Source organism: Mustela lutreola, chromosome 13 (assembly GCF_030435805.1).
Source record: "Mustela lutreola isolate mMusLut2 chromosome 13, mMusLut2.pri, whole genome shotgun sequence".
NCBI lineage: Eukaryota > Metazoa > Chordata > Mammalia > Carnivora > Mustelidae > Mustela > Mustela lutreola.
In genome coordinates this window covers 10,754,478-10,768,933 of record NC_081302.1, presented here as the reverse complement: position 1 = coordinate 10,768,933, position 14,456 = coordinate 10,754,478, and the positions used below count along the sequence as shown (strand labels likewise).

The 14,456-nt window shown below is 38.5% G+C and overlaps 1 protein-coding gene across 2 annotated transcripts in view; it reads left to right on the top strand.

The window, feature by feature from the left end:
* The window catches only part of PCCA (propionyl-CoA carboxylase subunit alpha), a 414,664-nt gene that overhangs the window by 240,287 nt on the left and 159,921 nt on the right, over nt 1–14,456 (top strand). The window lies entirely within an intron of this gene.

Genomic DNA, 14,456 nt, shown 5'->3' with positions numbered 1-14,456 from the left:
AATACATGCTAATTATTCTAAAACACTACTGTTGGCAGAAATGAATCATTGAAAGCGGTGTTAAACAATCACTTCATGTTATCTGAAGCTAAAGTGATTTTGTCGGTCTTGTGGTTTGATTTAATAATTTGTTGCACTAACAGATAATGATGAGAGGAAGAATTAGTCATGGAAACAATTTAGTCCCTTTTAGTGATCTTTCACTTAGTTTTGCTCAAGATGCCTGTTTTCCTTAGGTCCAAATGCCGTTGGCAGGTCAGGATACACTTTTCTGAGCGAGGCCCTTGCTTGTTCTCCTCCGCCATCGCAAGCTTCTCAGGTGCTAGTGAGAACACCTCGGGCTTTCTCTAAACTTCTCGACTTCCGCCGTTCCCCCTGTGATTTCTGCACCTGTTGCGCTCTTTTGTTAGATCTGGTAGCTAAGGAAGGTGTCCTCTGGGCTTTAAGCTTCATCACTTATATTTCCTAATTCCATGATTATTACGTGTTAGCTGCCTAATTTGTCATGTAATGATTACTAGTTTGGGGGAGAGCTGTGCCAACTTTCCTGGTGGAGGAATGGCTGGGGACCAGATCCCTTTCCCAGCAGAGGACAGTTTTGCATTCACTTGCCTTGTCTGTTTTAAGAAGTTGGCAGGGAGTATGGCTAGAGTAAGCCCTTGACTCCTGAGAAGGCATCAGTCCTCAAGGCTGAGCTACCCTGAGGTGGTTGTGGGGAGTGCTATCTGCTTTTATATATCAAAGCTATTTTAAGGTGTTTCAAAGTAAATGTTGATTCCATGGGTTTTATAAGAGTATTTTTTTTTTTTTTTAACCGCAGGAACCTGGTAAATTCATCAGAATTTCTTGGCTGCTTTTGCTTGTTTGCCTCATTTTCTTTCTTTACAAGTACTTTTCACCATTTTTCAGAGAACGTGTTCATCAAATTCCTAAACACTTAGGGGCACCTGGGTGGCTTGGTTGGTTGAGTGGCCAGGTGAGGCCCTGGTCCTGGAATCAAGCCCCATGTCAGGCTCTTGTCTCCATATCTTTCTCCCTCTCTCTAAAATAAATAAATAAATCTTTAAATTCCTAAGCACTTGCATGTGAGCTATTGAGAAAATCAGCAACATCGAACTCTTTAATTCATTTGGAATTCACTTACATGTGGGTTATAAATGGGTTTCCTCATTGTGATTTGGCAACCTTTTATTTATAAAATATTTCAGCCGATTCCTCAAAGTAGTATCTCTTCATATGCTCAAGAATAGTAAGACAGAAATATACATGAGGGGCGCCTGGGTGGTTCAGTGGGTTAAGCCTCTGCCTTCGGCTCAGGTCACGATCTCAGGGTCCTGGGATCAAGCCCCGCGGGTATCAGGCTCTCTGCTCAGTGGGGAGCCTGCTTCTTCCTCGCTCTCTCTGCCTGCCTCTCTGCCTCCTTGTGATCTCTCTCTGTCAAATAAATAAATAAAATCTTAAAACAACAAAAAAAGGAAATACACATGAATGTCATAGTCAGTTTGAGCCACTCTCGGAAGTTACCATAGACTGGGTGACTTCAATACCAGACGTTTATTTGTCGCAGTCCTGGAGTCTGGAAGTCTGAAGTCAGGGTGCTTCCCTGTCTGGGTTCCGGTGAGGGCTCCTTTCTAAATTGCTGAAAGTCCACTTTCTATATCCTCACATGGTGGAAAGAGGGCAAGCTAGCTCTCTGGCCTCCTCTTACAGGGGCATAATCCTGTTCGTGAACGTTCTCATGACCTAATACCTTCCAAAACCCCCTCCTTCAGATAGCATCCCAATGTGCGTCAGACTTCAGCACAGGAGTTTGGGAATGAGGACACAAGCGTTCAGTCAGTACCGGGCAGTGCGTACTTCCGTACCCACTCCCTCGCCCCCCCCTTTTCCCTGATGCCCGCCCTTCCCTTTCCCTTCTCTTTTTTTTTTTTTTTAATTTTTATTTTAAAATATTTTATTTATTTATTTGACAGAGAGAAATCACAAGTAGATGGAGAGGCAGGCAGAGAGAGAGAGAGGGAAGCGGGCTCTCTGCTCAGCAGGGAGCCCGATGCGGGACTCGATCCCAGGACCCTGAGATCATGACCTGAGCCGAAGGCAGCGGCTTAACCCACTGAGCCACCCAGGCGCCCCCCCTTTCCCTTCTCTTTCCCTCTTTCTGTCACTTATGTGACTTGTGCATGTGCACAGCCCCACACCCATCTAAGTAGGTATACATGTGTTACATAAATGTATTCTTTGGCTTAGTGGAAAGAGTTAGAAGTCTGGCATTTAGTTATAACTGTACGTATATTTATTAGTAATGTGACCTTAGGTATGTTGCTTTACTGTAAGCTTAAGTGAAGTGGCAATAGTGTGTATTCTGTACTGTTTTATAAAGTTTTTGTGAGAATAATTCATCCTCTATAATGTTTCAGTACCCAAATTCTTCTACCTAGTTTGTTATAAAGAAATAAAAAAAGAGTTCTATATTATAGTATAAAACCAAGGAAATGCTTTATGGATAAACAAAAACCATCAAGAATAAGCAATCCCTTTGTTTATATCAGATAGCTATAAATATGACAAGAAAGTAGAATTTGGGGTCTCATTCTCTTCATTGAAATAAATGAGATGTCTGGTATTACAGTCCAGCAAGTGGGACACCAGTAGGGTGTGTTTTTAATGTTACTAAGACCATTCTTTTTCTTTGTGGTTTTGTATTTTGCTTTTTCCTGTGAAAGACCTAAGTAAGGTTATATGAAGTACTTGTTTGTATTCTTTTTCCATTCTTTTGTAGTTTTCCTTTATCACACTAGTATTTCATATTTTAAATTTATTGTGTAGGGTGATATGAAGCTGAGATCTAATTTTATTTTTTCATATATTTAACCAGTAGAATCAGTTCCATTGTTTTAAATTTTAATTCCAGTATAGTTAAAATACATTGTTATATATGTTTCAGAAATGCAATATAGTGATTCAACAATTCCATACAGTACTCAGTGCTCCTCACGACAAATGTACTTAGTCCCCTCCCCCCCATCTTCCCTCTTGTTCTTTATAGTCTGTTTTTCAGTTTGTCTCTTTTTCTTTGTTTCATTAGAATTAGTTCCATTTATTCACTTGTCTATCCCTTCCTTATTGATTATAAGTGTTAAATTGATTTCATGCAAAATTCTTAAAATGTATTATGGTCTGATTTCCAAATTTTTCTCTTTATTTTCATTTGTCATTCTCTCCTTATATTAATAATTTATTATTTTCTTCTAAAATTTATTGATCATTCTTCTAGCTGAGCTTTGAAGGCACTTTGATATTGGAATTGCCTTAAAGTTATAGTAAGTTTGGGTAGGGTAGACATCAAACGTTGAAGTTTTTCAAAAAATATACGACTGTGTTTATCAAAGTCTCTTTGTTTCCCTCATTAGAGCTTTATAATTTTTTATTGTTGATTTCTTGTTATTTTTAGTTTATGTCTTTGTGTCATTATTCTTAGGTTGTTTATATGTTGTATTATGGTTGGGATCTTTTTCTCATTTTTAACATGAGTACTTATTTGGTAAAGAGAAGCTAATGATATTTGTATTTTTTTTTAATTGTAAAAAAATGTCAGAATTTGCTATTTTAACCATTTTTAAATGCACTGTACATTCATGTTAACTATATGCACACTGTTGTGCAGCAGATCTCTGGAAGGTTTTCATCTTGTAGAACTGAAATTGCACCCTCATTGAATGACTTCTGTGTCTTCTCCCCCCGGGCCCTTGGCAGCCACTGTTCTTTCTGTTACTGTTGAGTGTGATTACTAGTTGCATTTCTTGTGTAATAACTCTTCTTCCTAAACTTAAAAACAAATCCGTTATAATACTTTCTTACTTGACTTCAAGAGGGGCAAGTCTATAACCTTCTGAATCGCTTGGGATGCTTCTGGGTAACAGAAACCCCTGTTCAGACTGACAGCAGTTCTCACCTCACAGTGAACAGGGAGCTCAGAGGGGAGAAGGGACCAAGCTCAGCAGGTTCATCTGCTGGTGCCACATTGTCTTAGCCTCCCTTTCTTCTCTCTGCGGCTCTTCCATAAGACCGTGCGGGATAGCTGTAGAAGTTCCAGGAGCAAATCTAGATAAGGTTCTGAGGTTTATGTCTGTCTCTAAGTGAGGACACTCTTCCCAGCTATTCCCCAGCCAGTTACCTCACAGAAGTAAAACTCCTGCCCATTCCTAAGGCAGTCACTGCAAAGGGAATTGGATTATCGTGACTGCCTTGAACTGATTTTCTGATATGAAGCAGATGTTGAGTCATCTAGTGGCCACCACATTTTCCAGTTGCTCCATGCCTTCCCCTCGGCGAGAGCTTCAGTACAGGTTTGTGTTTAAGAGCAAAGGCCTCTGTGCCAGGGACTTGGATTTGCCCTGGTTCTGCCAGTCCCCAGCTATTATCTTAGTATCAGTTATTTAATTTATTTTGAATTGCATTTCCTCATCTATAATGTGGAGATAATAGTAGTTCTTAGAGAGTTTTTGTAAATGTCCAGTGACCTATAAAATACCCAATATGCCCATTTAATTTTAGCTGTCCTTGCCAATTTTCTTTTTTAGAATTCCTAATGACAAAGATTCTATTTCAAGGATAATGGCTATGGTGCATGCTTGTTTTATTTTTAACTAACTGAAATGCATTGAGTGTTTCAGTATCAAGATACATTAGCAATTTTTTTTCCTGCATTAAGGATGTGTTCTTCCATTCCATTTTGAATAAGAGAGGGTAGCAGAGTTGCGCAGCGGAAGCGTGCTGGGCCCATTTTGAATAAGAGAGTCATACACAGCTATTAAGAATAATCACATTTCTTTGAACACCATCTATTGATTATTGTGAGAGTTGAGTTAGAAAATTTAGATGATTTAGCAGGGAACAAGATGTTTTAAAAAAATCCTACCCGCACTGAGCTTACATTTAAGCAGACGATAGATAGACAAAACAGGTCAGTAAGCTGTGTGTTATGAGAATGATAATGATGATAAATATTTTGGTGATAAAACAGAGAAGGGCTATAGATTATCCTGGAGGTGGATGGTGGGGTAGTTGGAGGTTTAATTTGGATCCCAGGGAAGTGGATGGCAGGAAAGTTTAGCAGGATGAGAAGATGAACTTTAGAGTAGAGATCTAGTGGAGGAAGGGAGCTAGTCACATGAAAATCTGTTAGAAGAACCTTCCTGTTAGTGGAGGAAGCAAATGCAAACTCGCACAGGTTGGGGTGTCTGGCTGGCTCAGTTGGTAGAGCGCGTGGCTCTTGATCTTCGAGTTAGAAGTTCAAGCCCCACATTAGGTGTAGAGATTACTTAAAAATAAAGTCTTTGAAAAAACTCAAACAAAAAAAGAATCCCAAAGGCCCCTGAGGTCCAAGTATGCCCCCCTTGTCTGACAAATAGCAAGGAGGCCGAAGTAATGAGAGGAGTTAGTAGGCTGCAGTAGTAGCGCTGGTGTTGGTTTGGGTCGACTGTGGGAAGGACTTGGGTTTTCAGTGAGTGTAATGTTGAGGCCTTGCTGAGTCTTGAGCCGTACGTAGGAACTTGTACCGTATGCAGTAACAAGAGCATTGTGGCTGCGTGTTGTACATGATTCAGAGGGGGATAGAGGGGAAGCTGGGAAACTGGTTAGGCCTAGAGGTCCTTGGCCTGAGCCCTGGGACACTCCACAATAACAGGTCAGGAAGGTGAGGCAGATCCAGCGAGGGAGGCTAAGAAGGGACAGCGGAGAAGAGAGGCGGGAGAGGAGTCTGGGGTGAAGTTCAGAGTGCCAAGTGCAGAAAGGGTTCAAAAGGCAGAAGCGTTCAACTGAAATACGGCATAGTTGAAGAATGACTGCTGACCGTTGAATTTAACAACGTGGAGGTCATAGGGGACCTTGACGACAAGGGCAGTGTTTGAGAATGTTGTGTGGGAAGTGGTGGTTCAGGGTAGATTTGAAGGGAGTTCGAGAACAAGTGAGAGGAGAGAAAGTTGGAGAGTGTAAGTTCCAGCAACTTCGAAAGGATTTGCCTTTTTAAAATAGACGTACTTGTAATGTCTTATTTTGATTTTACAGAAAATGGGCCATTCTGCTTGGAAGGATGTTGGTTGTCAACATTTCTCCGAATTAAATGGTTTTTGAAAATAGTGGTTTTCAAAGACTCTACAGCATTAGTAGCTTGGAAAACATGAGCCTAGAATAGGAAACCTTGTTCTTACAAAATTGATAAACCCAGAGAATTAGTTTCAATTAGGGAATGTGGTGTATTAGGATCCCTGCCGTGCAGAGTGAGATTGTGTACCCCACATGTCTTAAAAACACTTCAGATGTGTACCAGGAGTTCTGTCTGGCTTATTTTATTTATGGCAGTCCCTCTCTTCAGTCAGTTTGGCTAGGAAAAGTATATCATCTTTGTTTCTTTTGGCTCCTTCACGGGCACTGAAATGTCGGTGCTTGGCATGTGCAGCGGAACCAGCACTGAATGAGGCGGCCGGACTCAGGATTCTGGTCCCAGCCCCGCTCCCCAGTTTACAGGTGGCACAAATCTCCATACAAATGCTTCAACTCTTGACTCCAGTTTCCTCCTCTGAGAAGTGGCGGTGCTGGATTGAATGACTCCCGACATCCCCCTACCCCTTGCCAGCACTGATCTAAGTGAATTACATGAGGTCAGACAAGACCCTTTGACTCTCTGGTTTCTACTTCAAGCTTCTAGTACCTCTCTTGAGATTTCAGCAGAGGTGAAAGACTCAGGAAAAGGAATTCCTTCACTGTGGCCAATGATAACACTGATGAAAAGACTTTAGTCTGACAGGTTTTAAAACATGTTATGTCCGATTTTGGGGAGATTATTCTGGGCGTGTGGAGTCAGTGTTTCCCTACCCCTGGGAGCTGATCCCCTGGAGAATGTTTCAGGGGCATGAACGGGGCTGCAGAGCCTGCCCTGGGTTTCACTGTTCACCAGAGTAGTGTAATGGAAAGGTATGTTCACCGACTCATACTCGTATTTTCTTTCCTTCTCTGGCTTCCTGATAAAATAGAGAATTTTGTAGTGATTTTTACCTAACACATGCAATTATCTTTTTTTTTTTTTTCTCTTCCTTCCTTTCTGGGTTGTGGCTTTATAATTAACTCACCTATTATTAAGTTTTCAGTTAGATAATCAAGGTTTGAGGTTTTAAAATACCACAAGCATTGAAAGATAGCTGGGGAAAGAAGCAGAATAAACAGCCCTGTGAAAATAGTTGCCAGGGAGAAGCAATATTGCTGTACAGTAGTGGTTGGTTCCTTTACTTAAATGTCTCTGTGGAAAAGGACACAGCAGACTGTTAACACACTTATACTATCTCTGACAATAAAGGACAACTTTATACATACTTGTTTCATATATCCCCTCAGGTAAGCTGCTTCCATGGCCATGGAGTCCTCCTAACTGACTGTGTAATTAAACCAGCAGTACTTTGCATGTATGCGCGCACACACACACAGTGATAGTATGCTTTTGGAAGGGACCCGCTTTCATTTGAGCTAATCAGTCTCCCAAAAGCAACAAAAGGAGAAAATGTTAATTCAGTCATTAGCCTTTAAGCTTGCTTACCTTTTACTATCTGCCTCTGTTATGCTCTTTTTAGTTACTTAACATGAGTACGTCCTGGATGATTTGGACATCTATGTGAGGTGGAGCACATAATACTAAGTGGCTAAGATGTCTTATTCATGCATTTTTTTGCTAAATATTACATTTAAAAATATTTTTCCTTTGATTCCACTATAACAGCTGAACGGAAGACAGAATCGCCTCATTATTGCGGGAGAATTTCTCTGTTCCCTGCAATGATTCCAGAAGCTCTCGCACACTTCATCAGGGTTATTGTAATTCTCTGGCTGCAGGATATTTGGCAGCTGTTGCACCCCACTGGCAAATCCTATTCAGACTTCGTTTCCATTCACCACTGCCATTGGAGAATTGATTTCTCTCTCCTCTACTCTAACCTTTCCCAATTCATTTTGGATTGTTCAATGTGAAACATTTTAATTTCATATCATACAGCTATTCAGCTCACAATCCCTTTTTTAACCTGTCACCAGGGTAACAGCCTAGCATGCTTTCTTTAGGCAATCAAGTTTTTATTTCACATGCTTAATGTTGCATTAAATGTTTGCATTTTGTTTAACCCCCCTTAAATACTTTGAACTCCAGATATGTTTTGTAGGATAATAAAATCCTTGATTTTTGAATTGAAACTAAGTCAACACCATCACTACATTCATAGTAAAATGTCAGATGATTAATTTACATAATTCAAAGATGATTAGTAGAAATCAAAGTTATTCGATCTGTGTAAGGCAATTTTCTGTAGGTAATGGAGGAATATTAGTGTATATTTGTGTTTAGCCTTGTTCCAAAAGAAGATTTAAAGGGGGTTTAGATTTGTCAGAGAAGTTTAAAAGGGCAGTGGAATTGGTGCAAATAGAAAAATACATCTTTTGAAGATAAGACAATTTTTCAGTATAATGCTCTTTTCTGTGTGTGTGTGTGTGTGTGTGTATGCGTGTACGCGCTCGCACACTCACGCATGTGCGTGTGCGTGCTTAGGTATATATACTATAATGATCTGTGTATTTGATGATGGATGAGGGGGATCCACCAGAATGAGATTAAGAGTTCTAGGAGATTGATTTTGGCATTATATTGATCACCAGCCATTTATACATTGACATATTACAGGCACACTTCAGAGATACTGTGAGTTTGGTTCTAGAAGACCACAATAATGTATATCTCACAGTAAAGCCAGTCAAAGTTTTTGGTTTCCCAGCACATATAAAAGTTATGTTTACACTATACTGTAGTCAGTTGTGCAAAGCATTGTGTCTAAAGAAACTATTTACACACCATACTTTAAATTACTTTGCCAAATAAATGCTCACCATTGTATGAGCTTTCAGTGAGCTGTATCATCACTGACCACAGATAACTGTTTCAGATCTAATAAGGAAAAAGTTTGAAATATTGTAATTATTACCAAAATGTGAAAGAGACACAAAACAAGCAAATGGGAAAGTGGTGTTGATAGACTTGCTTGAAGCAGGGTTGTGACAAACCTTCAACTTTTTTTTTTTTTAAGTGCAGTATCTGTGAAGTGTAATAAAGCAGAGCACAATAAAATGAGGTGTGCCTGTACTTCCTTTTCTTTAAAGGAAATAATCTAATAATGATAGGTTATTAGAGATGAAAATGAATGTTTAGATCTTGATTCTTTGAACTAATACACTACTTTCCATCTTTGTTCGAAATAACAGTTTCTGTGAAATTTGTTCTCTGAGTAAATTTTATGAAATTTGGAATATTCCAAGGAATACAAAGAAGTGTGTCAGAAAACAGAGATTAGTAATCCATGTTGTTTGAAAGCACTGTTAATTAAAAAAAAAATTACCATAGTAGCTCTCTAAGTATCCTAATGTTCACTTATATAATCACTAAAGTTCTTACATTAATCTCTAAGGGAAACATGGAATTAAGACGCCCATTTAAAAAAAATTATGATTCAGAACTCTTTGGAATTTTTGACCTCTCACCGTGTGTCAGACTGATTTCATACCTTGAGTGCTCATGTGTAATGAATGGCTCTGAATCTAGGTAACATTGGTCTAAATGATCAGTGTCCTGACCTCCCTCACAAAGGTCACTTTCTTTTGGTAAAACAAATTCTTGAATATATATTTTAACGATAATAACTTTTTGTCTTGAGAATTAGAGTTAATAGATTATTCCAAAAGTAACAAATAACACTCCTTGTAATAAGTTGCTTGGGCTTGGAGTAATAACAATTCCTGCCCTTTAGGAAGCTTAAAATGGAAGGGGATAGGCAGACACTAAACAGAAAGTTGTCAGTTCTGAAGACTGCTAGAGGAGAAGTGCAGCTTGTCCTGGTGAGGGAGAGGAATCTCATTTTCAGGTTAGCCACATTATGTCAGTGTCTAGTTTTCAATAAAATGTCATAAGACATGCAAAGAAATTTGGGAGTTTGTTCCTTTTATAGGTTAAAAAATCAATAGAAACTATGGAGGAGGGAGCCCAAATGTTGTGCTTTATTATGCAATAACCTAAAATAACCTGTTAAAAATATATTGAGAGGACCAAAGGAAACGAGATACAAAGAATTAAAGAACAGAATAACAGCCATGTCTCACTAAATAGAAAATATTGATAGAAATTCAAGAGATGAAAGTACAGTGTCTACAAGAAAAAAAGTACACCAGAGAGGACTCAACAATAGATTTAAGCTGGCAAAAGAAACCATCAGAAATTTTGAAAATGTTAAGTGAGATTATCTAGTGTGAAGAATAGATGGAAGAAGAGTAGAGCTTCAGAGACTCATGGGACACCATGACATGTACCAGCATGCATACGGAGTCCCAGAAGGCCTGGAGAAAAACGATAAAGGGGTGGAAAGAATATTTAAAGAAATCATAGCCAGGGGTACCTGGCTGGCTCAGTAGGTAGAGCATGTGACCCTTGATCTCAGGGTCATGAGTTTGAGCTCCAATTTGGATGTAGAACTTACTTACAGAAAGAATAAACACATTACAAATTTCATGAAAAACATTAATTTATATATTCAAGAAGCTTGGTAAACTGGGAGAAGCTCAAAAAGATCTCTGTCTATACACATCATTGGTCGAATTGTCATAAACCAAACAGAAGCTTAAAAGCAGCAAGAGAAGAAAAGACTTATGCTGTGAAAGGGACATTCACAATAGGATTAGGAGTTAACATCTCATCTAACATCTCATAAGAAACCATGGAGTCCTAAAGAGAATAGGATGGTATATATAAAGTGCTGAAGAAAAACAAAAACAAAAAAACAGAACGCCACCAAAGCATTTTATATCCAGCAAAACTATCGTATAAAAATGAGGGACATTCCCAGGTAAATAACACCCAGGTAAACAACACCCAAGAGGAATCTGTTGCTAGCAGACCTCCTCAATAAGACCTGCTCAACAAGAAATAAGAAATGGAGTTCTTCAGGGTGAAATGAAAGAACACTAAACAGAAACTAAAATACACATGAAGTAGTAAAGTGGTTAAAAATTACTACATCAGGAAACACAAAAGACTGTGGAAATGTATTTTTACTTTGTACATCTTTTTTCTTCTGATTTAAAAGATAACTGCATAATGGAGTAGTTATAATTCTAAGTTGATAGGGTACAATATATACAAATGAAACTTGTATGGCAATAGGACAGATGAGGGTAGAGGAAACAAGATATATTGGAACAGATTTCCTGTATGATACTGCAGTTGAGTTAACATTAGTCCAAACTGTGTTTAAATTAAGGAAGGTACTAATTGTAATCCCTAGTGTAACCACTAAGAAAATAGCTTTCAAAACTAGTAGATGAGGGGCGCCTGGGTAAGTGTCTGCCTTCAGCTTAGGTCACGATCCCCAGGGTCCTAGGATTGAACCCCACATTGGGCTTCCTGCTCAGTGGGGAGCCTGCTTCTCCCTCTTCCATTCCTCCTGCTTGTGCTCTCTTTCTCAGTGTCAAATGAATCTTTTTTTGTTTTTGTTTTTGTTTTTTTAGGTAGTAAATGAAACATCAAGGGAATTTAAAGGGTACACTAGAAAAATACCTATTTAAACAAAAGAAAGCAGTAATGGAGGAATCGAAGAACAGAAAACAGATGATATAAGAGCAAAAATCAAAATGAGTGATACAAATCCCACTTGAGTGGGATTAAATGTAAATGGATTAAGCATGTCAATCAAGGGCAGATATTGGCAGAATGGATTAAAAAACAAGATCACATTATATGCTTTCTACAATAGACGTACTTTATTATTATTTTTTAAGTTTTAAATCCATTTATTTAGTTTCCATCATGGTAAGTGTACTCTTTACTCCCCATTTCCCCACTCCCTCCCTCCTGGTAAACCAACAATAGTTAAGAGTCTTTCATTGGTTTGTCTCTGTTTTTCCCTTTGCTCATTATGATGTTTTGTTTCTTAAATTCCACATATGACTGAAATCATATGGTGTTTGTCTTTCTCTGACTTCACTTAGCATTATACCCTCTAGTGCCATCCATGTTGTTGAAAATGGCCAGATAAAAAAACAAGATCAAACTGAATGCTTTCTAGAATAGACTTTAGATACAAAGATTTAATCAATAGGTTGAAAATAAGAGAATAGGGTTATCAGACATATTTACAATACTAATTTTGTTACTACTAATGCTAATATCAGACCAAAATAATTTTTTTTAAAGATTTCACCTATTTATTTGACAGACAGAGATCATAAGTAGGCAGAGCAGAAGGCAGAGGGAGAGGGGGAAGCAGGCTCCCTGCTGAGCAGAAAGCCTGATGTGAGGCTTGATCCCAGGACCCTGAGATCATGACCTGAGCTGAAGGCAGAGGAAGGCGCCCGATGACAAAATAATTTTTAAAAGATTTTATTTATTCATTTGCCAGAGCACAGCAGGGGGAGAAGAGGAAGAAGCAGTGCCCCCACCCGCTGTCCACTGAGTGGGGCGCCTGTTGTCTGGCTTGATTCCAGAACCCTGGGATCATGACCTGAGCCAAAGGCAGACATGCAACTGACTGAGCTACCCATGTGCCCCAGACAAAACAGTTTTAAGACAAAAATCGTTATTGGAGACAAAGAGGGAGAATTTATAATGACACACGTGTCCATCAGAAAGCTATAAAAGTGGTGAACTAACTTATGTACAGTAACACAGTTGTAGACTGTTGTACCTCATTTTCAGTAATGAATATAGAACAATTGGACAAGATAACAAGGAAGTGGAATATTTGAAAAACACAAACCAAATAGATCCAGTACATTATAAATCAATCCATGCAGTAGCAGCAGAATATCCAACTTTTAGGCAATTCAGAAATATGTGGAAATTAACCTAAGTAATCAATGGGTTAAAGGAGAAATTACAAGAGAAATTAGATTATATTTTGGAACGAATGAGAACAAAAGCATAGTAATCAAAATCTTTGGGATCCATTGAAAGTAGTGTTTGGGAGGAAACTCAGAGCTATAAGCATATTTTAAGAAAGAAGAAAGACACCAATCACTTCGTCTGCTATTACAGGAAAATAGGAAAAGAGCAGACTAAACCCAGAGCAAGCAGAGAGAAGGAAATATTAAAAATTCAAATGAAAATAAATGAAGTAGAGAATAGAAAAACAATAAAGGAAATTAGTGAAAACAGAATTTGGTTCTGGGGCAGATCAACAGAAATGGAAACCTTTAGGTAGACCGCCCAAGAGAAAACGTTCATTACCAGTTCAAACTGGTAATGAAAGAGTAGGTATGCATATGGACCTTATAGAAATTAAAAAGATTATAAGCTAATAACTTGAACAGTTGTATGCCAACAAATGAGATAACTTATAAAATGAAGAAATTTCTGGAAAGATGGAAGCTGTAGACATGGAATCAAGAGGAAATAGATAATCTGCATAGACGTGAAAGAGACTGAATCAGTCATCCCAAAACTTCCCAGAAAGAAGAGCCTGGGACTAGAAGTCTTCACTAGTGAATTCATTGAGGTAGTTAGAAGAGAGTTCATGCCAATTCCTTACAAACTTACCCAAAAATAGAAACGGGAAAAATTTGCAACTCATTCTATGAGAGCAATATTACCACACTAAAATCAAATAAAGATGTTCTGCGAAAAGGAAACTAGAGACCAAAATCCCTCATAAATGTTAATGCAATAGTCCTCCACCAAAAACAAACAAATGGAAGCCGGGGATACATAAAATGATTATCCACTGTAGCCAGGTGAGCTTTGTCTTAGGAATACATAGTTGGTTTAACATCCCAAAATCAATCAATGTAATAAACCATATTAATAAAGGACAGAAATCACAGGATTATCTCAAATGCAGAAAAAAATTTGACAAAATCCAACAGCCTTTCTTGATAAAAACCACTGAAATGATTAGGAATAGAAGGGAACTTCCTCATCCTGACAAAGGCCATTTCTGAAAAACCTACAGCTGGCATTATATTTAATGGATATGACTGACTCTTTTCTCCCTAAGATGAGGGATAAGACAAGGATGTTAAATTTTTTCAGCATTGTATTGGAGTTCCTAGGCCACTTTGGCAAGAAAGATAAAAAGGGTTAAGATGGGGAAGAAGCAAAACTATTTCCAAATGACACGATCTTGTATGTAGGAAGTCTTAAGGAATTTACAAAAAGATCTCTCTCCTGTCCCCCAATTAAAACAGGGAATAGTTTATTTAAACCCATCAGAGCAATGGACAGCTTGCTGTAGCATGCTGTAGCAAGCATTGTGTTTTATAGCATAGGTCAGTAACTGTATGTGAAAATAGACATGGCTACATACATGTTAACTGATCAGAGCCCAACTTCTCAATGTTCAGGATAGAATAAACTTCCCTGTTAAAGCAGCACCTTTGTGCCA